Genomic DNA, 16,162 nt, shown 5'->3' on the forward strand with positions numbered 1-16,162 from the left:
GCGATTAGGCAAGAAAAAGATATCAAGGGAATCCAGATAGGAAAGGAAGAAGTCAAGCTCTCACTGTTTGCAGATGACATGATGCTCTACTTAGAAAACCCTAAAGACTCTACCAAAAAACTTCTAGAAACAATAGACTCATATAGCAAGGTGACAGGCTACAAAATTAACACACAAAAATCAATGGCCTTTCTATACACCAATAGTAATAAGGAAGAAATAGACATTAAGAAAACAACCCCATTCACAATAGTGCCACACAAACTCAAATATCTTGGAATCAACTTGACTAAAAATGTGAAAGACCTATACAAAGAAAACTATAAAACTCTGCTCCAAGAAATAAGAGAGGACACGCGGAAATGGAAACACATACCCTGCTCATGGATTGGCAGGATTAACATCATCAAAATGGCAATACTCCCCAAGGCGTTATACAGATTCAACGCTATCCCTCTAAAGATACCTATGACATTCTTCAAAGAGGTAGATCAGGCACTTTTGAAATTTGTTTGGAACAAGAAACACCCTAGAATAGCTAAAGCAATCATTGGGAAAAAGAATATGGGAGGAATTACTTTCCCCAACTTTAAACTTTACTACAAAGCAATAGTTATCAAAACAGCATGGTATTGGAATAAGGACAGACCCTCAGATCAGTGGAATAGGCTTGAATACTCAGAAAATGTTCCCCAGACATACAATCACCTAATTTTTGATAAAGGAGCAGGAAATCCTAAATGGAGCAAGGAAAGCCTCTTCAACAAGTGGTGTTGGCACAACTGGCTAGCCACTTGCAAAAAATTGAACTTAGACCCCCAGCTAACATCATGTATGAAGGTAAAATCCAAATGGATTAAAGACCTCGATATCCGACCCCAAACCATAAGATATATAGAACAACACATAGGCAAAACTCTCCAGGACATTGAGACTTCAGGCATCTTCAAGGAGGAAACTGCACTCTCCAAGCAAGTGAAAACAGAGATTAACAGATGGGAATATATTAAGTTGAGAAGCTTCTGCACCTCAAAGGAAATAGTGCCCAGGATACAAGAGCCACCCACTGAGTGGGAGAATCTATTCACCCAATACCCATCAGACAAAGGGCTAATCTCCAAAATATACAAGGCACTGACAGAAATTTACAAGAAAAAAACATCTAATCCCATCAAAAATGGGGAGAAGAAATGAACAGACACTTTGACAAAGAAGAAATACAAATGGCCAAAAGACACATGAAGAAATGCTCCACATCACTAATCATCAGAGAGATGCAAATCAAAACAACAATGAGATACCACCTCACACCACAGAGAATGGCACACATCACAAAGAATGAGAACAAACAGTGCTGGCGGGGATGTGGAGAGAAAGGAACCCTTATCCACTGCTGGTGGGAATGCCATCTAGTTCAACCTTTATGGAAAGCAATATGGAGATTCCTCCAAAAACTGGAAATCGAGCTCCCATACGATCCAGCTATACCAATCCTAGGAATATACCCTAAGAACACAAAAATACAATACAAAAATCCCTTCCTTACACCTATATTCATTGCAGCACTATTTACCATAGCAAGACTCTGGAAACAACCAAGATGCCCTTCAACAGACGAATGGCTAAAGAAACTGTGGTACATATACACAATGGAATATTATGCAGCTGTCAGGAGGGATGAAGTCATGAAATTTTCCTATACATGGATGTACACAGAATCTATTATGCTGAGTGAAATAAGTCAGAGAGAGAGAGAAAAACACAGAATGGTCTCACTCATCTATGGGTTTTCAGAAAAATGAAAGACATTCTTGCAATAATAAATTTCAGACACAAAAGAAAAAAGAGCTGGAAGTTCCAGCTCACCTCAGGAAGCTCACCACAAAGAGTGATGAGTTTAGGTAGAGAAATAACTACATTTTGAACTGTCCTAATATTGAGAATGTATGAGGGAAATGTAGAGCCTGTTTAGGGTACAGGCGGGGGTTGGGTGGGGAGGAGGGAGATTTGGGACTTGGGTGATGGGAATGTTGCACTGGTGATGGGTGTTCCTTTTATGACTGAAACCCAAACACAATCATGTATGTAATCAAGGTGTTTAAATAAAAAAAAAAAAGGAAAAAAAAAGAATCAAGAGAATATAAAGATAGAAATCAGTACACTCCAAACTGAAATATTGGGCCAAATAGCAGGTCTGAAAAACTCAGTAGATGAATTGAAGGACTCAATGGATAAGCTCTCCAGCAGGGTAACAGCAGCTGAGGATAGAATTAGTGAGCTGAAAGATGACATGCATAACAACTCCATACAGCAGAAGATATTGGAAAAAGCCTTAAAGCAAATGATGAGACAATGGAAAAATTACTCAAAGAATGTGAACAGATGAAAACAGAAGTCTTTGATAAGCTCAACAGAAACAATTTAAAAATTATTGGAGTCCCAGAGACCCAGGAAGAAAATCTCTGGGAAAAATCAATGGTCAAGAACATCATTAAAGAGAAACTACCAGAGCTAAAGAATACATGAGACCAGATCCTTCATGCCCGAAGAGTACCAACTAAAAGAACCCCAGGAAAAACACCCCAAGACACATCCTAGTCAAAACAATGAATCCCACAGATAGAAGCAGAATACTGAAAGCAGCAAGATCAAAAAGGAAAATTACATTCAAGGGACATTCCTTGATATTTATAGAAGACCTGTGACCAGAAAAACTCAAGGCCAGAAGGCAGTGGTGGGACATAGTACAAAACTCAATGAAATAAATGCTTCACTTAGAATACTGCACCCAGCAAAACTCACTTTCAGGTTTGAAGGAAGTATACATGGCTTCACAGATAAACAACAGCTCATAAACTGTACAGACTCAAAATCAGTTTTAAAAGAAAAACTGAAAGATCTACTTTAAGACAAGACTGACCAACAGATACACCAAACTTCTACACAAAGATGGCACTAAATCCCATGACAATTCGCTCTCAATGTCAATGGACTAAGTGCACCAGTTAAGAGACACAGAGTGGCTAAATGGATCAAAAACTCAATCCAACCTTCTGCTGCCTACAAGAAACACACCTGAATAGTCAGAACAAAGATAGACTGAAAATAAAAGGCTGGAAGAAAATCATCCAAGCAAACAACACCCATAAAAAAGCTGCAGTGGCCATATTAATATCAGATGATGCACTTTATACTCAGAAAAGTTGTAAGGGACAAAGATGGACATTATGTTCTAATCAAGGGATATGTACAGCAGGTAGAAATCACTCTCCTAAACATATATGCACCGAATGAGGGGCCAGCAAAGTATTTAATACAATTGTTGACAAATCTGAAAAAGGATATCAATAGCAACACAATACTTGTGGGAGACCTCAACACAACTTTGTCAACACTTGATAGGTCAACCAGACTGAAACCCAACAAAAATATACTAGAACTGAAAAGAGAAATGGAAGAAAGAGTGTCATATATATATGACACTCCACCCTAGAAACTTGGATACACATTCTTGTCCAAAGTACATGGGTCATTCTCCAGGATAGACTACATGCTGGCAAATAAAACATACCTCCATAAGGAGGATATAGATATAAGGCGGATAGAAATTTTTTCAGGTACGTTCGCTGACTACAAGGCTCTAAAATTTTATGTGAACTACAAAGGGACACAGAAGAAAAAATTTAACACATGGAAATTAAACAGCCTAATACTGAACAACCAGTGGGTCTGAGATGAAATCAAAGAGGAAATCAAAACTTTCCTGGAAACAAATGACAGTAAAGACACAAACTATTGGAACCTATGGGACACAGCAAAAGTGGTACTGAGAGGAAATTTTATAGCTTTGCAAGCACACGCCAGGAAGGAAGAAGGGGCATACTTGAATAGCTTAGTGACACAGCTCATAGAATTAGAAAGTGTTCAACAAAATAAATTAAAATAGAAAGACAGAAGGAAATAACAAAGCTGAGAGCATTAATCAACGAAGTGGAAACCCAAAAACCAATCTGAAAGATCAGCGAAAGCAGAAGTTGGTTCTTCGAAAAATAAACAAGATTGATAGACCACTGGCAAAACTAACAAAGAAAGAGAGAGAAACTTGATAACTCTTATTAGAAATAAAAATGGGTAGATCACTACCGATATTGCAGAGATTCAAAGGGAAATCAGAGACTACTTTGAGAAACTCTATGCCACTAAAAAGGAGAACCTGGAAGAAATGGATAAATTCTTGTACTCTTATAACCTTCCACCATTGAATAAAGAGGATGTAGCATATCTAAATACCTCCATAACTATTGAGGAAATTAAAACAGTAATCAAATGTCTGCCCAAAAACAAAAGCCCAGGTCCAGATGGATTCACTAATAAATTCTTTCAAACCTTTCAAGAGGAAGTACTACCACCTGGCAAGACTCTTTCATGAAATCGAAAAAAATGGGAACACTTCCAAATACCTTTTATGAAGCCAACATCATCTTGATACCTAAACCAGCAGAGATGCTACGAAACAGAAAAATTACAGACCAATATCCCTGATGAACACAGATGCAAAAATCCTCAACAAAATTCTGGCAAATAGGATTCAATGCCTCATTAAGATCATCCACTATTATCAAGTAGGTTTCATTCCAGGAATGCAAGGATGGTTTAATATTCATACATCTATCAACATAATACACAACTTCAACAACACAAAAAATAAAAACCACATGATCATATCAATAGATGCAGAGAAAGCATTTGATGAGGTTCAACACCCATTCTTGATAAAAACTCTCAGCAAGATGAGAATGAAAGGAACCTTTCTCAATATAGTTAAGGCCATCTACGACAAGCCCATTGCATATACCCTCACTGTAGAAAAACTAAAAGCCTTTTCTCTAAGTTCTGTCACAAGACATGGCTGTTCTCTCTCACCACTCCTATTCAACATAGCACTGCAAGTACTTGCTATAGCGATTAGGCAAGAGAAAGATATCAAAGGAATCCAGATAGGAAAGGAAGAAGTCAAGCTCTCACTGTTTGCAGATGACATGATACACTACTTAGAAAACCCTAAAGAATATACCAAAAAGCTTCTAGAAACAATAGACTCATATAACAAGATGCCGGGCTACAAAATTAACACACAAACATCAATGGCCTTTTTATACACCAATAATGATAGGGAAGAAATGGACATTAAGGAAACAACCCCATTCACTATAGTGTCACACAAACTCAAATACCTTGGAGTTAACTTGACTAAAGATGTGAAGGACCTATACAAAAAAAACTATAAAATCCTGCTCCATGAAATAAGAGATGACACAAGGAAATGGAAACACATACCCTGCTCATGGATTGACAGGATGAACATCATTAAAATGGCAATACTCCCCAAAACATTGTACAGATTTAATCAATCCCTCTAAAGGTACCCATGACATTCTTCAAAGAAGTGGATCAAACACTGTTGAGATTTATTTGAAACAATAAATACCCTCGAATAGCTAAAGCAATCATTAAGAAAAAGAATATGGGAAGCATTACTTTCCCCAACTTTAAACTGTATTACACAGCAATAGTTATCAAAGCAGCATGGTATTGGAATAAAGACAGAACCTCAGATCAGTGGAATAGGCTTGAATACTCAGAGTATGTTCCCCAGACATACAATCAACTAATTTTTGATAAAGGATCAAGAAATCCTAAATGGAGCAAAGAAAGCCTCTTCAACAAGTGTTTTTGGCACAACTGGCTAGCCACTTGCAAAAAAATTGAACTTGGACCCCCAGCCTTCAACAGACGAATGGCAAATGAAACTGTGGTACATATACACAAGGGAGTATTATGTAGCTGTCAGGAGAGATGAAGTCATAAAATTTTCCTATGCATGAATGTACATGGACTCTATTATGCTGAGTGAAATAAGTCAGAGAGAAAGACACAGAATGATCTCACTCATCTATGGGTTTTAAGAAAAATGAAAGACATTCTTGGAATAATTTTCAGAGATAAAAGAGAGGAGGGCTGGAAGATCCAGCTCACCTCATGAAGCTCACACAAAGATTATTGAGTTTAGTTAGAGAAATAACTACATTGAGAACTATCCTAACAATGAGAATGTATAAGGGAAATAGAAAGTCTGTCTAGAATACTGGTGGGGGTGGGATGGGGAGGAGGGAGATTTGGGACATTTGTGATGGGAATGTTGCACTGGTGATGGGGGGTGTTCTTTACATGACAGAAACCCAACCATAATAATGTTTGTAATCAAGGTGTTTAAATAAAATATTCATTTAAAATTACATATTGTATTATGTGATGAATACATATCTACATCTTGCTTGTAAAGTGTAGGGAGATGTTTAGCATATTATATGTATGCATTGAAGTTAACAATTAATAGTGATTGTCTCTGGCTGAATTAGAATCTGGTTAAAAATGTTTTTTTGCTTACCTCTATTTCCTATTTATCTTTTAATAAAATGTAAATCTTCTAAAGTCCAGAATTTTAAACATACACATAAACATGTTGATCCAAGATTAGAACATATTTTTAGTCATAATTGTTATGCATATTCCCACCAAAAATTATTAAAGTAATTTACAATATTCTCCCGAGTAGTTAAAAGAAAACTCAACATATCAGTATCATGATTGATGAAGTTTCCAAACCAAAATCCTACCTTATTTTTAAATTGTATGTGGCCAATCCAGGTTCAATCTTTAACATTCCGTATGGTCTTGAGCACTGTCATGAGTAATTCTTGAATACAGGCCCCAGTATAACTCCTGAGCATCACCAGATGTGGCCCCAAACCAAAACAAAACAAACATGAGGCTAGAATGATAGTACAGGAAGTAAGGCATAAAAAAACCAACAAGCACCCAATAATCATTCCAGTCCTTGAGGCTTATTTTTACTGGCTTTGTGGATGACATTAATAATTAACTCAGCTTGTTTAAACAGAAAAGTAAGCTTATATCAGAAGGAGAGAAGCTTTCACAACATTTTAATGCTACCTCAGCCATGGCAATTTTGACCACAGTGTGTATTTTGCTCTCCCTGGGAATAAGTTGGGGACAGAAGCAAACGTAAGTGATCGGTTTCATTTTTATCTTCAGTGTGTTTTGGTTGTGGTTTTATGGGAAGTGTTTGCTTTTTTTCCCCTTTGTTGTTCAATGCCATTGCAATCTCTGCGAGATTTATATTCTAATAAAGTCTACCTCTAACCCCAACAGAAGAATTTGTTGACTAGTATTTTGATTAAAAAGAAGTCTTAGTCTGGGAAGGAGATAGGAGATAGTGGGAGGCCCCATTCTCTGAACTACATGATCTCCAGAGCACCTACCTGGGATGGTCCTTTTGGTTCCCGGTACCACCCTACCACATCCATGACCCTGCCACTGAACTGCTCACTCGATTGACCAAGTTGCTCCCCTGAGAATCAACTGCCTCCCTCAAATAAATAAAATTAAATAAAAATAATTCTTTGAAGATAGTTGCTTTCACCCCTCAAGCTCATGAAAGCTCTACCTTAAGGAAGTCTACTGAAAATTCCTTTTGCCACTAACAAGTCAACTATCTTTTATCAACCACCATAAAATATCATCTTTGGAATGCTTTCAGGGATTTCCCATAGTTTTATCATGAAAAAGAAAATTTTGATAAATAGGTTTATATTTTCATGTATAAGAAGCATTGATCAATTGACTTGATTATTCTAGGTGAAAACTATTTATATTGTGTTTTATTAACAGATTCTCATTGTGATTCACTCTTTCAACAGATATGTTGTCTTTGCTCCTAAAGCGTTCTATGTTGGCTCCTCTGATAATGTCGTGATTCAAGTTCATGGATATACAGAACCATTTTCTGTGTCCATTGCTATTAAAAGTTATCCTGACAAAAACTTCACATATTCTCTTGGCCAAATTAATCTCTCTTCAGAAAATAAATTTCAGGGCTCTGCACACTTAACTGTATGTATTCTCATAATTTCCTTCACATATCAAATATCTTTTTATAAAGCATACATGGGTGATATATTAATCCTTTGAATTTATGTCAATAAAAATATGATATGCCATACGTAAGTGAGCTTACTGGTTGATGAGAGTTAATTTTCATACGTTTGTATATCTTTTTGAGTTGTAAATGTTAAGGGGAGAATGTGCCTTAGAGTTGGGGGTCAGAGAAATATATGAATTTAAATGTGTCAAATGGAAGTTATTAAGGTGAAAATATTTGGTCACATGAAAGCTCTATGTGCCAACACAACGACTTCAAATTCAGGTGATCAGTGTTAGGAAATATAATATTTTTGTTTCATGATTTTAGGAGGAAATGTGTCTGTAGAGAGAGATATATTGAAGTGACTTTGTTCCAAATAATTTAGTGAATGGGGAACATTCTGAACATCTGTTTTACTAAACTATCCTAATAGTTAAGAAGGATAGTGGCTTCTAAAATTTGTTTTTCCAAAATATTTATCTATTTTGGCTATTTGATCTTTAAACAATTTTTTTCCCAAATCAAATCTGTGAAGCAAATGTTCAAGTAAAATGAAAGAAATGTCCATGATCCTTTTAATATAAAATATACCAACCATATGTAATATATATGAATAGAGCTACATAGTAATCATACACTAATTTTTGTTTTTAACAGATAGAACCAAAAGATTTGTCTGGAATTCTAAACACAGCTTCACATGTGTATTTAGAAGTTGTCTCTGATTATTTTTCAAAAACAACACAAATTCCACTACGCAATGACAATGGATTCATCTTCATTCAGACAGATAAATATCTTTACTTACCATTTGAACGGTCAGGTATGAAGAAGGAAAATTAAAAAAAATATTTAAAGAGAACTGCAATGAACATAGGAGTGCACATATCTTTTAAAGTTCATTATTTTTTATTTTTTTAAATTTAAATTTATTTCATATATAAGTATATGTTTTATTTAAATTTATTTTATTTATTACTTTTAAAATTACTACTTTTATTATTGGCATAGATGGCATGAAGTAGAATTTCTGGGTTATATAAGGATTTCACTTAAAATTTTTTGGTAAGTCCATACTATTTTCCACAGGGATTGATGCTTACTACAGCTCTCCCACCACTGGTGGATGAGAGTTTTGTTTTTACCATATTACCTATTTGTTATTTATTTTTGCTTCATTTTGTTTGAGGGCCATACCTGGTCATTCTCAGGGCTTGCTCCTAGTTATTTATTCAAGGACCACTATTTGATGGAGTATTGGAGACCTTATGAGATATTAAGACAAGAATCTAGATTGGCTACCACTCAAGTGGTTTACTTTAACTGTACTATCTCTCAGACCATCTAATCCTTGTATACATAGGAATTGCATGCACTTTGTGTAATGCTTAAAGTTGAATAATTATTTTGGCAGTATTGATTTTCTTAAATATGACCATGGAATATTTTCCCTTTCAGCATTAATTTTTTTTCTTTTAATGATAACATGTTTTAGTGCATAAATCTTTTGCCTCCTTTATTTAGTTGACTTCTAGGTACGTCCATTTTTGGACAGTATTTTAAATATGTGTTTTAAAGCCTTTTCAATTTTATTGTTGGCATATAGAATTGCAACACATATTTGAGCTTTTCTTGGTTTTTAAGGTTTTTTTGTTTCTAAAAGTGGTTTTACTGAAGTCTTTAGTGTTCAATAGGAAATTTTAATCCCTGAGGGAAAGATAGGTGAATGGATCTGTGGACTAATTAGGATCATGGTTCATTTTGTATGTTTAAAAATAAAATTATCAAAGCTATATGATACAGAAAAGATGAGAGCTGACTAAAAGTTAAGCTAAAAATTATAAGAACAAAAAAGAGCAAAATATCTTTATACAAGAAAAAAGACTGTTTTATAATGATGCCAAGCTTCTTTTTAAAAATAGTTTAAAAAAGGGGCAGGAGCAGTTGCACAAACTGTAAGGCATGGGTCTTCAAACTTTTTAAAGTTGGGGCCGGATTACAGTCCCTTAGAGAGCTGGAGGGCCCGACTATATGAGCTACTAATTCCTACTCACACTGCACATATCTTATATAAATAAAATGAAAACCATTTATAAATAAACAGATCACGCACCAGTATTTCAATGGGAACTGTGGACCTGCTTTTGGCTAATGAGATGGTCAATGTCCGGTTCCATATTTGTCACTGACAGCCGTAACAAGTGATGCAAGTGGGCATCAGTTAATCTTGATCTGGTTGGAGATTTCAGATGTTTCATTCTTGAAAAAGTCTGTTCACTGGCATAAGTGCTACCAAAGATGGTTACCATTTTGAGTGCATGGTTCTTGATATTTGGATATGTCTCAGAGGGGAGAGATGCATAGAAATTCAAAAGGTTACTTGACTTAAATGCGTCTTTCAGAGAGTCACAATTCTGCAGTTCAGCCAGTTCCATTTGGTAAATTGTAAGGACATTTTCAATCTCAACAGAAAATGGGTTACGAAAAAGTTGTATGTCCTGTTCATGGAGATGAAGCTCTTTGAATCTAACTTGAAACTTCTTTTGCAACAATTCTAGTGAAGCCAGACATGTTTCCTTTGGGAATGCAACCAATGGTTTGTCTGATGACAGGTTTTTAGTTGTTGGGAGATGACTGAAGTTTTCCTCCTGTACTTGTTTGATGAGAAGGCCTAATTTTACTTCAAATGCTTTCACATGCGATGCCATATCACAGATGAGCTTCCCCTTGCCTTGAAGTTGCAGATTGAAACTGTTGAGTAGCTCTGTTATATCTGTCAGAAAGGCAAGGTGCCATTTCCATTCTGCATCATTGAGCTCTGGTACTTCTTGGTTTTTTGAAATTAGAAAAGCTGTAATCTGCAGAAGTAAGTCATAGAAACGTTTCAAAACTCTCCCTCTACTCAGCCAACGGACTGCTGTGTGGTACAGAACATCTTCATGGGCAACATTTACCTCAGATAGAAATTCCTGAAATTGTCTGTGGTTTAGTGCATGAGTTCTAATGTAATTAACACAAGATACCACAATTTTCATAACAGAGTCCCACTTCAGTGATTTACAACACAGCGCTTGTTGGTGGATGAGGCAGTGTATGGCAATTGGATGAGAATGGTTATGTTTGTCCATCTCTTTGTAATGTGAGCAATTACTCCTCTCTTAGACCCCACCATACTAGGAGCACCATCAGTTGTTACACTGACTAGTTTAACTCAGTCCAGCTCCAAACCATTCACAGTTTGGCAAACCTTTTCAAATATATCCACTTCTGTGGTTGTACCTTTGCAGTGCAGCAAGCTCTTCTGTGACTTCAAAATACTCATTTGCCCCACGCATATAAACGAGAAGTTGAGCAGAATCACGAACATCATTGCTTTCATCAAGTGCCAAGAAAAAATAGCAAAGTTTCTTTGCAGAGTTTTGCAAATGGTGCAGCAAATTTTCTCCCATTTCTTCAATCCTTCATGTCATTGTAACTCCTGAAAGGCTCACTATACTAAATAAATCAGCCTTCTCTGGACACATCTCTTTGGGAACAGAAATAAGGCATTCTTTAACAAATTCTCCCTCCACAAATTGTTTGCCATTGTGCACTATTAGCTTGGCAACTTGAAAACTTGCCCACAGTGAGGAAGTATTTAACAGCTTCTGCTTCACAAAAGTATTTTGCTGAGTTATCAGTGTATGTTTCAGTTGTAATATTTTATCTTTTCTCACTTCTCCAACCAAACAATCATATTTATCTTTATGTTGAGTTTGATAGTGGCATTGCAAATTGTATTCTTTGAACACAGCAACTATATTCTGGCATATCAGACACACAGCTTTTTCTTTGTACTGCATAAAAAAGTAATCGTAAGTCCACTGTTCTTTGAATATCCTACACTCACCATCAATTTTTCTTTTTCTTGACATCATTGTTTCCTAGGGATTCCAAACTGATATTAGTGAAATGCAAATATGTGTGTATATATACGCACAGTGTATGAACCCCCATTAGTCCCTGATGTGAACACTTACCCCTTTCAGGCTTTTCTAAGCAGACCAGCTCAGTCCCTGATAGTTCAGTTATATCTCCCTATATAATGCCCTATATAATATATATACAATATATAAAATTGATATGTTCAGAATCAGCATGTGAACACTGAAAAGGAATTGCAAAATGCATATAAAATTTTCAATGTAACCCCTTTAAAATGCTTCAGCATCGAACCCCTAATTTTCCACATGAGAAATTCAGCACAGAACTCCTAACCTCCCAACCACCGCCCACCCTCTAACTTTGATTTCAGCACTGAACGCCTCACCACCCCAAAGGGGAATTTTTATATGAGTCACCCACAGCCCAATCGGGCAGAACCCCCCATCTGGCAAAAATTTATTTCTATGGCACTTTTTTTTTTTTTTTTTGGTTTTTGGGCCACACCCGGCGGTGCTCAGGGGTTACTCCTGGCTGTCTGCTCAGAAATAGCTCCTGGCAGGCACGGGGGACCCTATGGGACACCGGGATTCGAACCAACCACCTTTGGTCCTGGATTGGCTGCTTGCAAGGCAAACGCCGCTGTGCTATTTCTCCGGGCCCTCTATGGCACTTTTGACTGACCTTTGGCAGTGGAGGAAATGGAGGAAAACCTCACTGACAGGCAGGCACAGCACTCAGACACCACATTGCCTGGGAGTGGAGCAGGTGCCTTTTTACATCATAGTCACCCACATGTGGTATTCCTCACCACAGGGCGTCTGGCGCCCTCCAGTGATGTCATCAGCAACAGGTGCAAGGGCGCATCAGTGTCCCTCTCAATACCGCCATCATGCCCACCCTCCCAGCATGTCAGGTTGATGTCATCCCTGAGAAACCGTGACACTGAGTGTATATGCTGGCAGGTATCTTGGCAACCAAACAGAGCTCACTGCTGGCTGGCCGGATCAGACTCCTCTGTGGGCTGCATGTGGCCGGAGTGTTTGAAGACCCCTGCTGTAAGGCGTCTCCCTTGCTAGCCTAGGATGAACCGAAGTTCGATCTCCCTGCGCCCCATATGGTCCTCCAAGCTAGGAGCGATATTTGAGTGCATGGCCAGGAGTAACCCCTGAGCGTCACCAGGTGTGGCCAAAAAACAAAAACAAAAACAAAAAATAGTTTAAAAAATCTTGAAGTTACACATTCTAGCATGTTATATTAATATGAAGAATAAATTTTAACTTCAAATACACTCAGTATTAATTTTCAATATTCCCGTAACTTTTTTCTTCATAACTTTATGGGCCACACAATATGGTGAGTAGGCAACAATGTGTTGTAAATACAGAGTTCTGTCATCAAAGCATGACAATCTTTTGGACAATCTCCTAGGCCCTTCAATTTTATTTTCACATCCACCATTTTGAACCAAATTGCAAAATCCATTTATCAATATCTGCTTTCATATATTTCCACTGAGAATTATTTTGTCTTTTTTCAGTAAATTCTTTCTTATAGTGAAAGCAGATTCAGTTTATAAGGAATAGACTGAATGCAGGGGTATGTTGTGAATGGCCACTGAAGTCATCATGGTAATGAAGCTTGATTGATGAGCCCTCATCTCATGATGACATCCCTTCTGATTTTAGTAACTGGAAAAGTTCTGTACCAGTCACTAAACGAGCCTCAAACACTTAAATATGTTTCTTGAATACCTCATTAGTTGATGATGAGTGCTTGAGGAGAGAAGTGCTTTCTCTCCCTTCCACTTGCTTAAGTATTCAATCATCTAGTCAGATGTGCTGATTCTTGCCTCATATTTCTAGATAGTTCTTTGTTGGTTCTATTGACAGGGCTTACTATTTCTTTCCTCCTTTATAATAATTTCAGATAGCAATAAACAGTGCCTTCTTTTCTATAACTCATTTGAAAACACAAAAGTTTGAGTGAATTTTGTGATAAACTGAATGTATTTTAATGTAAACAGAAAGATTTAAGTGAACCCATGAAGGAAGTGTTTGAAAAAAATGTTTCTACTTAATATAATGTTCAGATCCAACACTATAATCCATCTTGCTACCCAAACTTGTATTTTAAATCTTGTACTTTCTTAACTTTATTTTAATTTTCATGACTTCAGACATGAGGATTAGTAATACTACCTTAGTCATTAAGAGTTAAACATGTTCTGAGAACTGGTTGCCAATAGAAAGGATATCAGTGTAGGGTGATGAGAGCAGGAATAGGGTGGGGAATGGGGCAATGGGACAAGGGTGAGAAAAACTGACACTGGTGGACGGCATGGTTATAAGGTGTTTTGTGCATGAAGCCTTACTATTATTAATATTATAGATCACAGTGCCTAAAATAATAACATAAAAAGAATTGAATAATTTCTAATAATGGCCTTTTTAACAGTAAGTATTAGAGTTTACTCATTGGAAGAAGACCTAACGCCATCACAAAGAGAAGTTATCTTAACTATCCAAGTAAGTATAGCAATTATTTAATTTTAGTTTACCTGTTATATTTAAGTTTAATTAAATTTAATTTTCGTTTTTGTTATATATATATATCTTTATTTATCACAACACTGGTAAAATGCTACATAAATTTATTTAATATTAAATAGTAGCTAGTCCTACTTTTGGTATCTATTATATACATACAAGATTATATTTTTATTACTTTTTTATCTCATTTGCGGCGTTTGTAAATAAATGTTAGTTGAAATATAACTTGATGGACATTGCAAAACATTATTCTATGATTTTGTCCTTAAAGTAGGTCTGTTAAATGTTTTTTTTCTCATGATAGCTATGAAGTCTGGGCAGATGTATTGTTTATAAGAAATTTATAATAAGAATTATACCACGAGAACAACTTTATGAGATTATGAGCATAACTTCTTTGTAGGTGAAAAACTGAAGGTTATAAAATTTAAGCAAGTAGCAAGAAATTAATAAAAATGACAACTTTTACAGTTTAATATAGTAAACTCGATAAGGGAAAATTCAGAACCAATAGCAGGCAGTTTTGAGTGAAGGTGAAATGATTGCTCAATTATTAGGGAAAGAATTACTAAAGATTAGTCAATGATTGATCTTTTAGAAAATTATTGAGAAAGACTGAGACAGAAACTGGACCATGTCTCAGTAATTGCATAAGAAATGGTCCAGAGCTGTGACAAGGCAAACTGTGAAGCTGAACATAACAGTAATTGGTGAAAGCGAAACATTCCAGAAATACTTTAGGGAGACATCTGTATAATGGGTATAGTACTTTATACTGGAAGAAGTGTAGAGTTAAACATGTTCAGATGAACATGCTGTAAATGTAAATGGCTCCATAGCATCATGGCTCTTTTGTTAGAATCCATGGAGAAGAATGAAGAGATTAGAGGCCATTGCTAAGGGATGTCCTAATTATATGTACGGTTGGTCTTGAAGAGTCCAGAGAGCCAAGGAACATGTTGGGCATGCCATGACATAAATATTGTACATAAAAATTATTCTAGAAATCCCACTTCAGGAGATGATGGGTTGGGACAGTTCTTCTGAAGTTTATTTACTATCTTTAATATTTTATAAAATATGAGATATTTTACATAAAATAAAGTCAAATCAATCAAATATTTATAAAATATTTTATATTTGTACTTTAATATTTCTCTTTGTAATTAAGTCTTTTTCAGTGCCTTATTTTTGCTCACTAACATAAAAACTTGACTGGTCTCAATATCAAACAATGCTGCTTGTGCTTAGTTTCAACAAAATTTCATTGATTTTAGGGAGGGGAAATAACACAATATATGTGACCTAATATTTATAGGTTGTTTGAAAGTAAAAATTTTTTCATTGCACTTATAGGAACCAGCCGGGGCAGAAGTTTCTGTACTAGGAAAAAATATATGTCCTGGAATTGTAATTTTTCCTGCCTTCACAATTCCATCTAATCCTAAGTATTTTAAATTATTTCTCATCTAAAATTGCTTTGTTTAAAAACAGTAGAAGAGGGGCTGAAGAGATAGCACAGCGGGAGGGCATTTGCCTTGTATATGGAGGACACGGGAGTGACGGGGTTCGATTCCAGGCATCCCATTTGGTCGCCCAGCCTGCCAGGGCTGATTTCTGAATGCAGAGCCAGGGGTAACCCTGAGCACTGCTGAGTGTGGCCCAACAACTACTAATAATCAAT

The 16,162-nt window shown here is 36.2% G+C and overlaps 1 long non-coding RNA gene across 1 annotated transcript; it reads left to right on the plus strand.

Moving 5' to 3' along the window:
- Positions 1–7,787: 7,787 nt before the first annotated feature.
- LOC126008816 (uncharacterized) lies at positions 7,788–15,847 on the plus strand. Its single transcript, XR_007495856.1, has 4 exons — positions 7,788–7,974; positions 8,663–8,828; positions 14,384–14,454; positions 15,835–15,847. It is a non-coding gene; the product is annotated as an uncharacterized LOC126008816 (long non-coding RNA).
- Positions 15,848–16,162: the final 315 nt, after the last annotated feature.

The sequence above is a fragment of the Suncus etruscus genome, chromosome 5 (assembly GCF_024139225.1).
Source record: "Suncus etruscus isolate mSunEtr1 chromosome 5, mSunEtr1.pri.cur, whole genome shotgun sequence".
Classification (NCBI taxonomy): Eukaryota; Metazoa; Chordata; class Mammalia; order Eulipotyphla; family Soricidae; genus Suncus; species Suncus etruscus.